General features: G+C 46.3%; 3 non-coding genes across 3 annotated transcripts; all 3 read left to right on the forward strand.

Moving 5' to 3' along the window:
* The first annotated feature begins 1,433 nt into the window (after positions 1-1,433).
* TRNAV-UAC (transfer RNA valine (anticodon UAC)) lies at positions 1,434-1,506 on the forward strand. Its single transcript has one exon. It is a non-coding gene; the product is annotated as a tRNA-Val (tRNA).
* Positions 1,507-4,592: 3,086 nt separating this feature from the next.
* TRNAV-UAC (transfer RNA valine (anticodon UAC)) lies at positions 4,593-4,665 on the forward strand. The gene has a single exon. It is a non-coding gene; the product is annotated as a tRNA-Val (tRNA).
* An 8,004-nt stretch (positions 4,666-12,669) lies between these two features.
* Positions 12,670-12,742, forward strand: TRNAV-UAC (transfer RNA valine (anticodon UAC)). The gene has a single exon. It is a non-coding gene; the product is annotated as a tRNA-Val (tRNA).
* The last annotated feature ends 2,029 nt before the right edge of the window (positions 12,743-14,771 follow it).

Here is a 14,771-nt window from a genome sequence, read left to right on the forward strand (position 1 = left end):
GTGGCAAATTTAGGGGGGTCAGCTTATACTCGAGTATATATGGTACTCTGTATGTAATGAAAGTGAAATATTTGATATTTGATCATTATTTCCCATGAACCTACACTATATACTCGAATATAAGCTGAGATTTTCAGCCCATTTTTTGGGCAGAAAGTCCCCCTCTCGGCTTATTTTAGAGTCAAATAGACCAGGGGGTGGGAGGGGGAGGGGGCGGGGGTGTTAGGTCATACTTACCCGTCCTGGCACAGTCTCTGCAGCCCCCAGCTTCTCCGCGATCTCCCTTCCTTCCTTCAGCAGTCACATGGTACCGCTCATTACACTCATGAATATGCGCATATTCATGAGTGTAATGAAGTGTACCACTTGACCACTGAAGGCTCGAAGGGAGATCGCGGAGAAGCTGGGGGCTGCAGAGACCGTGTAAAATAAGACGACCCTGCTCGTGAGAGCTTACAATCTACAATGAGGTGGGGGAGATACAAAGTACAGGTGTGTATTTACAATGATGTATTTACAATGATGGTCCAGCCGTCTTGAGGGAGTGAGGGATGGATGGAGATAGTGAATGGGCTACACACGCACACTTACACATAGAATGACTGATTAGTGAACGTGATAGGCCGCTCTGAACAAATGTGTTTTGAGGGAGCGCCTGAAACTATGCAAATTGTGGATACTAATTTCTTGGGGTAGAGCATTCCAGAGAATTGGCGCAGCACGGGAGAAGTCTTGGAGTTGGGAGTGGGAGGAACGGATTAGTGCGGAGGTTAGTCAAAAGTTGTTTGCAGAGCGCAGCAGTCGGTTATGCCGACTGACAGAAATGAGGGAGGAGATGTAGGGGGTGCTGCACTGTGGAGAACTTTGTGGGTGAGAACAAGTACTTTGAATTGGATCCTATAATGAATGGGCAGCCAATGTAAGGACTGGCGAAGAGCGTACGCATCCGAGTACCGATTAGCCAGATGGATGACCCTGGCTGTTGCATTAAGTATGGACTGGAGAGGGGATAGTCGAGTAACGGGGAGGCCAATTAATAGAGCGTTGCAGTAATCCAGGCAGGAGTGGATCAATGCTACAGTGAGGGTTTTTGTTGTTTCCATGGTGAGAAAAGGGCGGATTCTAGAGATCTTCTTTAGGTGTAAGCGGCAAGAGCGGGCAAGGGATTGTATATGGGATGTGAAGGAGAGATTGGTGTCAAACATAACACCCAGACATCTGATTTACAGAAAGAACAACCCAGGTAGAAACTAAAGTAACGCATTTGATATTAACTTCATTTTAATCAAAATCACTCACGTGAAGCTGCTGATCAGGTAATAACAAGAAATAATGAACTTGTCATTAACCAAACTGCAATTATTTCTGGTAGAAAACTGTCCCTAGCGGCCAATATTCTGCTCTGACAGCTAACACTCTGCAGAGCTTCATCAGGTTTCATAGTGTAGCGGTTATCACGTCTGCTTTACACGCAGAAAGTCCTGGGTTCAATCCCCAGTGAAACCATTAGGTTTTAGGCTTTTACATGATTTCCCATGAACCTACACTATATACTCGAATATAAGCCGAGATTTTCAGCCCATTTTTTGGGCAGAAAGTCCCCCTCTCGGCTTATTTTAGAGTCAAATAGACCAGGGGGTGGGAGGGAGAGGGGGCGGGGGTGTCAGGTCATACTTACCCGTCCTGGCACGGTCTCTGCAGCCCCCAGCTTCTCCGCGATCTCCCTTCCTTCCTTCAGCAGTCACATGGTACCGCTCATTACACTCATGAATATGCGCATATTCATGAGTGTAATGAGCTGTACCACTTGACCACTGAAGGCTCGAAGGGAGATCGCGGAGAAGCTGGGGGCTGCAGAGACCGTGCAAGGACAGGTAAGTATAGCGATACTCACCTGTCCGGGGTCCATTGCTGCTTCTGCTGTCTGGCACGTCATCTGTCAGTGACGTTCAGACAGCAGAGGGCACGGTGACGTGGTTAGTGCGAACCGCCCCCCCTGCAGTCTGAATGTCACTGACAGATGACGTGCCAGACAGCAGCAAGCAGCGATGGACCGGGGACAGGTGAATATCTCCGGTGCCAACAGTGACACCGGCACCTGGCCTCAGCGACGGAGAGGTGAGTATATCATTTTTTTTTTTTTAAATACAGCAGCGGCAGCACATGGGGGAATAATCTATGGAGCAACTTATAGGGGCAGCATATAGGGGTATAATCTATGGAGCATCTTATGGGGACAGCATATGGGCGAATAATCTATGGAGCATCTTATGGGGGCAGCATATGGGGCATAATCTATGGAGCATCTTATGGGGCAGCATATGGGGGAATAATCTATGGAGCATCTTATGGGGGCATAATCTATGGAGCATCTTATGGGGGAAGCATAAGGGGGAATAATCTTTGGAGCATCTTATGGGGGCAGCATATGGGGCCTATTCTATGGAGCATCTTATGGGGGCAGCATATGGGGGAATAATCTATGGAGCATCTTATGGGGGCAGTATATGGGGGCATAATCTATGGAGCATCTTATTGGGGCAGCATATGGGGGAATAATCTATGGAGCATCTTATGGGACATAATCTATGGAACTTCTTATGGGGCCATAACCTTTATGGAGCAGCATATGGGGCATATTATTCTATGGAGCATCTTATGGGGCTATCATGAACTGTATGGAGCATTATATGGGGCTCCTGATTTAATATGGATATTCAAAAACATTTGACCTACTGACGTCTCAATAAATTTTACTTTTATTGGTATCTATTTTTATTTTTTAAATTTACCAGTAGCTGCTGCATTCTACACCCTAGGCTTATACTCGAGTCAATAAGTTTTCCCAGATTTTTGTGGCAAATTTAGGGGGGTCGGCTTATACTCGAGTATATACGATACTCTTTATGTAATGAAAATGAAAAATTTGATCGTGGTCATAAATAACTTATAAAGTTAATCAAGTGATTTGACATCACCAATTTTAATTCTAGGACATTGTTTCAGGTTTTACATTGTCTTCACCATATCGCCTGCTTTAAATGCAGAAAGTCCTGGATTCAGACCCGAGTAACACCATAATAATAATAATCATCATCTTTATTTTTTAATACCACGTTTCATCAATGTTCTCATTACATTTCACAAGAACCTGCTGTTCCCATGAAGCCCAGAAATACTTTGTTACTTTCCTAACATAAATTACTCCCTGTGTATAATTGTCTATAGCGGTCGCTTTTTGGGGGGCAAAACAACACAATGTAATTTCTCTCATTTGGGTTTTTTCTCACTGTAATCACAATTATAGCTGCTGGATAGACAAAGTCCTGGCTACAATCACCAAGGAAGCCATGAAGTTGATTTTTAATAAACATTTTAGTAAAAAATGTAACCCGATATGACAACAATTTACTCTCAAAGTATATAAAAAAAAATAAAAGACCAATTTCATAGCAAAATAGTCACATCTAATAATAATAATCTTTATTTATACAGCGCCAACATGTTCCGCAGCGCTTTACAGTTTAACAGTTCCAAGCATAAGTCATAAGTAAAAACGTTAACAATACAGTAATTAAAGCAAAATAAGACAACCCTGCTCGTGAGAGCTTAAAATCTACAATGAGGTGGGGGAGATACAAAGTACAGGTGTGTATTTACAATGGTGTAATTACAATGATGGTCCAGCCGTCTTGAGGGAGTGAGGGATGGATGGAGATAGTGAATGGGCTACACACGCACACTTACACAAAGAATGACTGATTAGTGAACGTGATAGGCCGCTCTGAACAAATGTGTTTTGAGGGAGCGCCTGAAACTATGCAAATTGTGGATACTCCTAATTTCTTGGGGTAGAGCATTCCAGAGAATTGGCGCAGCGCGGGAGAAGTCTTGGAGTTGGGAGTGGGAGGTACGGATTAGTGCGGAGGTTAGTCAAAAGTCGTTTGCAGAGCGCAGCAGTCGGTTAGGCCGACAGACAGAAATGAGGGAGGAGATGTAAGGATGTGCCGCACTGTGGAGAGCTTTGTGGGTGAGAACAAGTACTTTGAATTGGATCCTATAATGAATGGGCAGCCAACTAAGGACTGGCGAAGAACTGACGCATCCGAGTGCCGATTAGCCAGATGGATGACCCTGGCTGCTGCATTAATTATGGACTGGAGAGGGGATAGTCGAGTAACGGGGAGGCCAATTAATAGAGCGTTGCAGTAATCCAGGCAGGAGTGGATCAATGCTACAGTGAGGGTTTTTGTTGTTTCCATGGTGAGAAAAGGGCGGATTCTAGAGATCTTCTTTAGGTGTAAGCGGCAAGAGCGGGCAAGAGATTGTATTTGGGATGTGAAGGAGAGATTGGTGTCAAACATAACACCCAGACATCTGATTTACAGAAAGAACAACACAGGTAGAAACCAAAGTAACGCATTCGATATTAACTTCATTTTAATCAAAATCACTCACGTGAAGCTGCTGATCAGGTCATAACAAGAAATAATGAACTTGTCATTAACCAAACTGTAATTATTTCTAGTAGAAAAATGTCCCTAGCGGCCAATATTCTGCTCTGACAGCCAACACTCTGTAGAGGTTCATCAGGTTTCATAGTGTAGTGGTTATCACGTCTGCTTTACACGCAGAAGGTCCTGGGTTCGATCCCCAGTGAAACCAACAAGTTTTTCATTTTCAGATTATTTAATTTGAACCTCTTAAATGTGTAACGAAGATGAAGTATTTGATAACCGGTCATAAATAAATTCACTTTTGATGGCAGTCAAGTGACTTAACATCAACAAGTTTAACCCCTTAATGACCACCACCAATGCGACTTAAAACTGACCTACGATATAATAGAGCATAGCATCCTCGGACGGATGACAATCCAGCAGCCGAGATCAGTGTTGCCACCTTAACTCCTTAATAAATGCTGCTGTAGTGACTACGGCAGCTAGACGGTTAACAAAGCGTGGGGTCTCACTCTTTAAAACCCCATCGGCACCCTGAGATCATGATCGCGTGGTCCTGATGTCTGCGACGGCAAATAACAGCCTCAATGTCTTCTGGTTATAGTGGCCTGTTCACGGTAGAAATATTTGGGTGGTAAAAATACATTTTTTTTTTTTTTTTTGCATTCATGTCACGTCCCTTTGCGTTAGTTACTGAAAAGCATCCGAAGGGTTAATAAAACTACCTGAAAGCAATTTTGAATACGTTGTGGGGCTCCATTTTTGAAATGGGTTCACTTTAAGGGGGATTCCAATATATATATAGGACCCCCAGTGTCATTTAAAAACTAAATTGGTTTGAATAAAACTTCTGTTGTTCTTCTTTACTAGTAATTGTTCCTGTGAAAAGTGTATCTTTATAATACACTAGATTATGGCCCGATGCTATCGCATCGGGAGGATGTGATAGCATCACACCTCTTGCCATGTTAACCCTCAACACACACACTCCTCAACACACACTCCTCTCACCTTTCACCATCTCCACTCACTCTTTCACTCCACATACGAGCCCTTCTCTCACTCCGTCTCTCATACTCACGCCGTCATCGCCGCTGCTCCACGATCCCCGACATCTTCTTCCGCCGGCGCCATCCTGGATCCAGACGTTGTCCACGCCGGCGACATGTTCTTGCGGCGACGCCATCTTGAGTATCGTGAAATCCCGCGATAGTCAAGATAGCGTCGCCGGAAGAACATGTCGCCGGCGTGGACGACGTCGGGATCCAAAATGGCGTCGGCGAAATCTCGCGAGTTTTCGCCGACGCCATTTTGGATCCCGACGTCGTCCTCGCCGGCGACATGTTCTTGCGGCGACGCCATCTTGACTATCGCGGGATTTCGCCGATCCAAAATGGCGTCGCCGCAAGAACATGTCGCCGGCGTGGACGACATCGGGATCCAAAATGGCGTCGGCGTAATCTCGCGAGATTTCGCCGACTCCATCTTTTTGGATCCCGAGTCGTCCACGCCAGCGACATGTTCTTGCGGCGACGCCATCTTGAATCTCGCGGGATTTCACAAAATCCAAGATGGCGTCGCCGCAAGAACATGTCGGCGGCCTGGAGAACGTCTGGATCCAGGATCGCGGCGGCGGAGGAAGATGTCGGGGCAGCGACGATGACGGTGTGAGTATGAGAAACGGAGTGAGAGAAAGGAACGTATGTGGAGTGAAAGAGTGAGTGGACGTGAGTGGAGGTGAAAGGTGAGAGGAGTGTGTGTTGAGGCGGTGTGGTGTGTTGAGGGTTAACATGTGCGTGTGTGTGGTGACGTCACCGGTTACAACTGGACGGAAGTTGTTACAACCGGAAGCTGCTTAGGGCATTTATTATTATAGATGATGAGGCAGAAGCCGTCTGTTGTTGGCGGTGATGGCGTGTAGAGGCTTCTTCAGCCAATGTAATAGATTTAGAGTTAGGGGATTCGTGTGTGAGACGACGGCGTTTATAAGCCTTAATCTTGTCAAGTCGATGCTGTTTTTCCTCAGGAGTTTCAATAGCACGGCGTTGTTTTTGTCGTAGTGCTAAAGCTGCTTTCCTTTCACTGGCATTGGCATACTGTGCATCGGTATTGAATGGTGGTATTGATAGGGCAGAAACAGATTGCTGATTAGTTATGTCAGTGAACGGCATATGGGATGAAGTGTAGCAGTAAATTGTTCCACATGCTGATGTGGAAGCATCCTGTTGTGAGTCTAATAATAATGATGAGGAAGAGGCCATCTGTTGTCGGCGGTGACGGCGTGCAGAGGCTTCTTCAGCCAATCTTATGGATTTAGAGTTAGGGGATTCATGTGTGAGGCGACGGCGTTTATAAGCCTTAATCTTCTCAAGGCGATGGTGTTTTTCCTCAGGAGTCTCATTAGCACGGCGTTGTTTTTGTCGTAGTGCTAAAGCTGCTTTCCTTTCACTGGCATTGGCATACTTTTTGTTATGACTCATGTTGGCACAGGTAAAGGAGTCTATTTGGCAGTTATCTGGCAGTGAAGAAGGCGTCCTGGAGTATTCTAGAGTAAACAGATACTAATTGACCCTGTAATTGCCCAGCAGTAGTTATGAAGTGGTAGTGGCAAATTGGCCCTGTAGTTAGACACCGGCAGAGGAGCAAGGCAGCAGTAGTTATGGCGGTAGAGGCAAATTGGCCCTGTAATTAGACACCGGCAGAGGAGCAAGGCAGCAGTAGTTATGGCGGTAGAGGCAAATTGGCCCTGTAATTAGACACAGGCAGTGAACAGTCAGAGGAGCAAGGCAGCAGTACTTATGGCGGTAGAGGCAAATTGGCCCTGTAATTAGACACCGGCAGAGGAGCAAGGCAGCAGTAGTTATGGCGGTAGAGGCAAATTGGCCCTGTAATTAGACACCGGCAGAGGAGCAAGGCAGCAGTAGTTATGGCGGTAGAGGCAAATTGATCCTGTAATTAGACACCGGCAGAGGAGCAAGGCAGCAGTAGTTATGGCGGTATTGGCAAATTGGCCCTGTAATTAGACACCGGCAGAGGAGCAAGGCAGCAGTAGTTATGGCGGTAGAGGCAAATTGGCCCTGTAATTAGACACCGGCAGAGGAGCAAGGCAGCAGTAGTTATGGCGGTAGAGGCAAATTGATCCTGTAATTAGACACAGGCAGAGGAGCAAGGCAGCAGTAGTTATGGCGGTAGAGGCAAATTAGCCCTGTAATTAGACACCGGCAGAGGAGCAAGGCAGCAGTAGTTATGGCGGTATAGGCAAATTGATCCTGTAATTAGACACCGGCAGAGGAGCAATGCAGCAGTAGTTATGGCGGTAGAGGCAAATTAGCCCTGTAATTAGACACCGGCAGAGGAGCAAGGCAGCAGTAGTTATGGCGGTATAGGCAAATTGGCCCTGTAATTAGACACCGGCAGAGGAGCAATGCAGCAGTAGTTATGGCGGTATAGGCAAATTGGCCCTGTAATTAGACACCGGCAGAGGAGCAAGGCAGCAGTAGTTATGGCGGTAGAGGCAAATTAGCCCTGTAATTAGACACCGGCAGAGGAGCAAGGCAGCAGTAGTTATGGCGGCAGAGGCAAATTGATCCTGTAATTAGACACCGGCAGAGGAGCAATGCAGCAGTAGTTATGGCGGTAGAGGCAAATTAGCCCTGTAATTAGACACCGGCAGAGGAGCAAGGCAGCAGTAGTTATGGCGGTATAGGCAAATTGGCCCTGTAATTAGACACCGGCAGAGGAGCAAGGCAGCAGTAGTTATGGCGGTATAGGCAAATTGGCCCTGTAATTAGACACCGGCAGAGGAGCAAGGCAGCAGTAGTTATGGCGGTATAGGCAAATTGGCCCTGTAATTAGACACCGGCAGAGGAGCAAGGCAGCAGTAGTTATGGCGGTAGAGGCAAATTAGCCCTGTAATTAGACACCGGCAGAGGAGCAAGGCAGCAGTAGTTATGGCGGTATAGGCAAATTGGCCCTGTAATTAGACACCGGCAGAGGAGCAAGGCAGCAGTAGTTATGGCGGTATAGGCAAATTGGCCCTGTAATTAGACACCGGCAGAGGAGCAAGGCAGCTGTAGTTATGGCGGTAGAGGCAAATTAGCCCTGTAATTAGACACCGGCAGAGGAGCAAGGCAGCAGTAGTTATGGCGGTAGAGGCAAATTAGCCCTGTAATTAGACATCGGCAGAGGAGCAAGGCAGCAGTAGTTATGGCGGTATAGGCAAATTGGCCCTGTAGTTAGACACCGGCAGAGGAGCAAGGCAGCAGTAGTTATGGCGGTAGAGGCAAATTAGCCCTGTAATTAGACACCGGCAGAGGAGCAATGCAGCAGTAGTTATGGCGGTATAGGCAAATTGGCCCTGTAATTAGACACCGGCAGAGGAGCAAGGCAGCAGTAGTTATGGCGGTAGAGGCAAATTGGCCCTGTAATTAGACACCGGCAGTAAACAGGCATAGGACCAAGGCAGCAGTAGTTATGGTGGTACAGGCAATGCCAAGCGTCCGCACAGCAAGTCGGCGAGAGGTAAATGACGCAATTTCACGAATGCAAGATGGCATCGGCGAAATCTCACGAGATTTCGCCGACGTCGTTAAGGCTGTGTGCACACGCTGTGGATTAGGTGCGGATTCATCCGCGCGGATTTTGTAAAATCCGCAGGTGAAACCGCAGGTCAAAAGACCTGCGGTTTTACCTGCGGATTGCTCTGCGGTTTTGCCCTGCGGTTTTTCATCTCCTCAATAGAGGAGATGGCAAACCGCAGGAGAATCCGCAGAAAGAATTGACATGTCTGGAGAACGTCTGGATTCTGGATCGCGGCGGCGGAGGAAGATGTCGGGGCAGCGACGATGACGGTGTGAGTATGAGAAACGGAGTGAGAGAAAGGAACGTATGTGGAGTGAAAGAGTGAGTGGACATGAGTGGAGGTGAAAGGTGAGAGGAGTGTGTGTTGAGGCGGTGTGGTGTGTTGAGGGTTAACGTGTGTGTGTGTGTGTGTGTGTGTGTGTGTGTGTGTGTGTGTGTGTGTGTGTGTGTGTGTGTGTGTGTGTGTGTGTGTGTGTGTGTGTGTGTGTGTGTGTGTGTGTGTGTGTGTGTGTGTGTTGACGTCACCGGTTACAACTGGACGGAAGTTGTTACAACCGGAAGCTGCTTAGGGCATTTATTATTATAGATGCTTATATATATGGACAAGTTCCTTTTCATCTTTGCCTGTGTTTTTCCTGTTTGTATTCACACTAGTCTGGCTTTTGAAGCCAGCTTTGCCGTTTCTTTATGGTCTTCCAGGCTTGGACAAAGGACGGCATTGGCCAGAAACGCGTTGCCTGGAGGCTTGTATGTGTTACCCTCTTGTTTTTTTCCTTCTGTATTTCGTAGTGTAGCGGTCGTCATGTCTGCTTTACACACCTGGCTTCAGTCCCCAGTAAAATCGTTATTTTTTGGGCTATGTTTACATGCAGCACTTTTTGCTGCGTTTTTTTTTTTTCTGCAGCAACAACCTGTTCTGGCGCCAGTAAAAACACTAAATTGATAATGCAGATTTTTTTCAGTATTTTTGGTGTGGATTATATGTGTAATTTGCCTACTGTACATGTCTAATAAAGTTATTTTGTTCACCAAAAGCTCAGCAATACCTGTTTGCTGCAATTTTTGCATTTTGCTCCCTCCTCTTCTCCTTGTACACTGCCCCTATTGGTCAAACAATCAGTAGATTTGGTTTCCAGTACCATCTCTATGCTGATGACACCCAATGATACGCTTCTTCTCCTGACATCACGCCAGCCTTTCTAGAAAACACCGGCGATTGTCTAAACGCTGTGTCTAACATCATGTCCTCACTATATCTGAAACTGAACCTGTCGACTGAACTTCTGGTGTTTCCTCCCGCTACTAATGTACCTATACCCGACATTGCCATTTCTGTGTGTGGTTCCACTATTACTCCCCAGCAACAGGCCCGCTGTCTTGGGGTCATACTTGACTCCGAGCTTTCCTTTGCCCCCCACATTCGATCACTGGCTCGCTCTTGTCATCTGCACCTCAAAAACATTTCTAGAATTCGACCTTTTCTTACTTTTGACTCCGCAAAAACTCTTAGTGTTTCTCTTATTCATTCTCGTCTGGACTATTGTAACTCTCTTCTAATCGGTCTCCCTCTTACCAAACTCTCCCCTCTCCAATCTGTCTTGAATGCTGCAGCCAGGATCATATTCCTCACCAATCGTTACACCGATGCCTCTACCTTGTGCCAGTCATTACACTGGCTACCCATCCAGTCCAGAATTCAGTATAAACTTATTACCCTCACCCACAAAGCCCTCTATAGCTCAGTACCACCCTACATCTCCTCCCTTGTTTCAGTATACCACCCTACCCGCGCCCTCTGTTCTGCTGATGACCTGAGGTTAGCATCCTCAATAATCAGAACCTCCCACTCCTGTCTCCAAGACTTTACACATGCTGCGTCAATTCTTTGGAATGCACTTCCCAGGTCAATACGAGTAGTCCCCAATTCCTACAGTTTTAAGTGTGCCCTGAAAACGCATTTATTCAGACTGGCCTATCGCCTCAACACATTAACCTAATCTATCCGTGTGGCACAGCCAAAAGTTTCACCATAACCAGGTTCCCCGCATCATGTTCCCACATGCTTTATGCATCCATTAGCCCTCTGTGTCTGTACTGTTACACACTTAACATTATGGCTGGTCCATACAATCAGGGCAACTGTTACCACCCACCTTTCGTGTCTACCTCTTTCCTCATAGACTGTAAGCTTGCGAGCAGGGTCCTCATTCCTCTTGGTATCTGTTATGATCTATGTGATTATTGTTATGCTGTAATGTCTATCGTCTGTACAAATCCCCTCTGAAATGTAAAGTGCTGTGGAATATGTCGGCGCTATAGAAATAACATTTATTATTATTACTTTCTACAAGTGAAAAAATGTTGTAAAAACACACAAAAAAAATATTGACAACCTGCAAATCTCAAAATCAGTGCCGTTCTCAAGTTCAGTCGGAAAAAAAAATAAGCGTGTGCACGAGATTTCTGAAATCTTTTAGCTTTTGCTGGTACTGTAAAAAAAAAAATCTTGTAATTTGCATTAAAAAAACCCCGCTGCATGTGAACATTGCCTTACTGTCCAAACATAAATTACTTCCTGTGTGAAATTGTCTATAGCAGTCACTTTTTCGCCTTTGTTTTTTTTATACTGTAGTCACAATTATAGCGGCTGGATAGGCAGAAAGACCTGACTGCAATCACCAAAGCCATGAACTTAATTTTTCAAAACACTTTAGTAGAACAAAAATGATCAGACATTATAACAAAATCTATCATTCCTCTAAACACAAGAGCAATTTCAGAGCAAAACAGTCACATCTGATTTACAGAAAGTATGAAATTGTCCCTAGCAGCCATCCTCCTGCTCCAGCAGCCAACACTCCGCAGGGCTTCATCAGGTTTCATAGCGTAGCGGTCATCACGTCTGCTTTACATGCATGTAAAAATGTGTAAGTTTACACTGCGTGTAAGGCCACTTTCACATTTGCGTTTAAGGCCTGCGCACGGCCGCCGCTAAGCCCCGCCCCCTGCCGCGCCTCCTCCGGTAGCTCCGCCTACCGGCGCATGACGCTGCATGCATCCCCTATCTTTAGCACTGGGGACGCAGGCTGTGCGCAGTATGCGTTTGGCAGCGCATGCGTCCTTTTGACGGTGCGCTGATCAGCGCCAAACGCAACCTGCGTCCCCAGTGCTAAAGATAGGGGACGCAGGACGCATGCAGCGTCAGGCGGAGCTAACGGAGGTGTGGCAGGGGGCGGGGCTTAGCGGCGACCGTGCGCAGGCCGTCGCTGTGGCCTTAAACGCAAATGTGAAAGTGGCCTAAAGCAGACGTGATGACCGCTACACTAAGAAACCTGATGAAGCCCTGCAGAGTGTTGGCTGTCGGAGCAGGAGGATGGCTGCTAGGGACAATTTCATACTTTCTGTAAATCAGATGTGCCTGTTTTGCTATGAAACTGATCTTGTGTTTAATTGGTCCTGGGTTCGATCCCCAGTGAAACTATTAACGTTTAGATTTTTGAATTATTTCCTATGAACCTGCTAGATATGTAACAAAGGTAAAGTGTTTGATACCGGCGAAATATATCTTCACATAGGTGCATACTCGACCCTGGCAGCCAAGAGTCGGCTCCAGCACACATCACTGTCAGGTTTCATAGTGTAGTGGTTATCACGTCTGCTTTACACGCAGAAGGTCCTGGGTTCGATCCCCAGTGAAACCAATAAGTTTGATATTTTGAAAAGTATTTCCTATGATCCTGCTATAGGTGGAATGAAGGTAAAGTATTTCATACCGGCGAAATATATCTTCACATAGGTGTAAAATTTGTCGATGGCAGTCAAATTTGGATCTTTGATATGGTGTATACGTAAATAATACATAAATAAAAAAACACTTCAGGCTTTCAAAACTGTAAAGAAAAAATAATTGAAGTACTTTGGTTATAAAAAAAATTAACTTTTAAAACCTAAACAAAAAAAATGCAATACCGTTAAAGTGGTTATTAACTTTTGGCAAACAGGCTCAGTTGGATATAAGCAACAATCTGAGCTTTACTTACTATCCCCAGGTTCTGTGCTATGTCTCTGCCGCTGCTTCCATTTCTGCGCTGCAGTCCATCATTGAGCCCATCTGTTCTGCCTATGTATGCTGCACAAGCCAGTGAAGTCAACGATTGGCTGCAGCAGTGTTGCTGTGAAGTCACCGCTGCAAGCGAATAACAGTCTGGGATGGTGGCACAGACAGCACTGGACCTGGGGAAAGCAAGTAAAGCTCAAGACGTTTTTTTTTTCCAATACCTTTGTCTGCAGGCAGAAGTTTGCTGAAAGAACAATCCTTTTTCTCATCTGAAAACACAGTGGGTCTTTATAATCCATAGTAATTAAATGCTGAGCAAGGAGAGAAAGATCTGTGGAGATGCTACACACCCTCTTGAAGATATGTGTTGTGATGTAATGCATTGTATTGTTTGAAGAGCGATTTTGGCTGTTGAATTGTTTGCATGCACTAAACTAGACAAAGATAGTTAATAGTTGGGAGAAGCCCACAATAGGAGGGGTTATGTGGGAAGACAGAAGATTTCCTTATAGTGAGTTAAGGGCCTGTCACATTTAGCGATATCGCTAGCAAAATCCCTATAACTTGTGACGTTATAGCGATATTGCTAGCGACATCGCTGTGTCTGATACTTACCTCCGACCGGCTCCCCCGCTGGTTATCGCTGATCGCGCGAGAACGTCCTGGACCGTTTCTCGTCGTCAGCTTCCTGTGGAGAGACGAGCGACGAGCGTGGACGCGGGAGGGAGGACGTCAGGATCGCCTAGTGTGACAGGTAAGTAGCGACCCCCGTCCCCTGCAATGTCGCTGGTGAGATCTGCCTGTGTGGCAGCTCACTAGCGACCACTTAGCGATGTATCAGCGATCCTGACCGCGTCATATCGCTGGTGCATCGCTAAGTGTGACAGTACCTTTAGTTAGAGCCCGTGTTCAGTAGAGACAGATCAAAAGTCTGACAATTTGCAAACTGACATGTTATAGTGTGTTGTGTGTGAAGAAGGAAGAGCACAGGACATCAGATAATACATCCTAAAGGCCCCGTCACCCATAGCGACTCACCAGCAATATCAACGTGTCAGGATCGCTGGTGAGTCGCTATGTGATCGCTGGTGAGCTGTCAGACAGGCAGCTTCACCAGTGATCAGCACAGCGATGCCGAGCGCCCGGCGTCACTGTGTACTTTAGTTACCAGCGCGCTGATGCAGGGAGCTGGTAACTACGGTACACATCGGGTTTCTGAGCGCCACACGGTGCTTAGAAACCCTGCGTTTACCTTAGTTACCAGCTGATCTCTGGTCTCCCGCCTGTCACACGTAGCAATGCGGGAGACCAGCGATCAAAGAAATGTCCAGGGCTTTCCAAGAGCAATCAGCGATACCCAGCAGGGGGGCTGATCGCTGTCACACACAGCCATCTCGCTGGTGAGATCGCTGTTACGTCACAAAACTTGTGACTCAGCAGCGAGATCGCTATGTGTGATGGGGCCCTAAGGAGCAAGGAAACATAGGAGATATTTGACAGATTGGAAGTTAAGCCAGGAAGGCCAACTAAACGGTACAGAACTTAACCTGGGGGCAGTAGAAGGCCCACATAAAAGGGGATTAAAAGCAGAAAAGAAATTGTTTCAGAAGTACTATGGTGAACATTTATCTACGGTGAAAGGACGTAACAGTCACCATATTGGGACCTCAGCT

This window comes from Dendrobates tinctorius, unplaced genomic scaffold, assembly GCF_039654945.1.
Source record: "Dendrobates tinctorius isolate UK_male_01 unplaced genomic scaffold, ASM3965494v1 ptg000211l, whole genome shotgun sequence".
Lineage (NCBI taxonomy): Eukaryota > Metazoa > Chordata > Amphibia > Anura > Dendrobatidae > Dendrobates > Dendrobates tinctorius.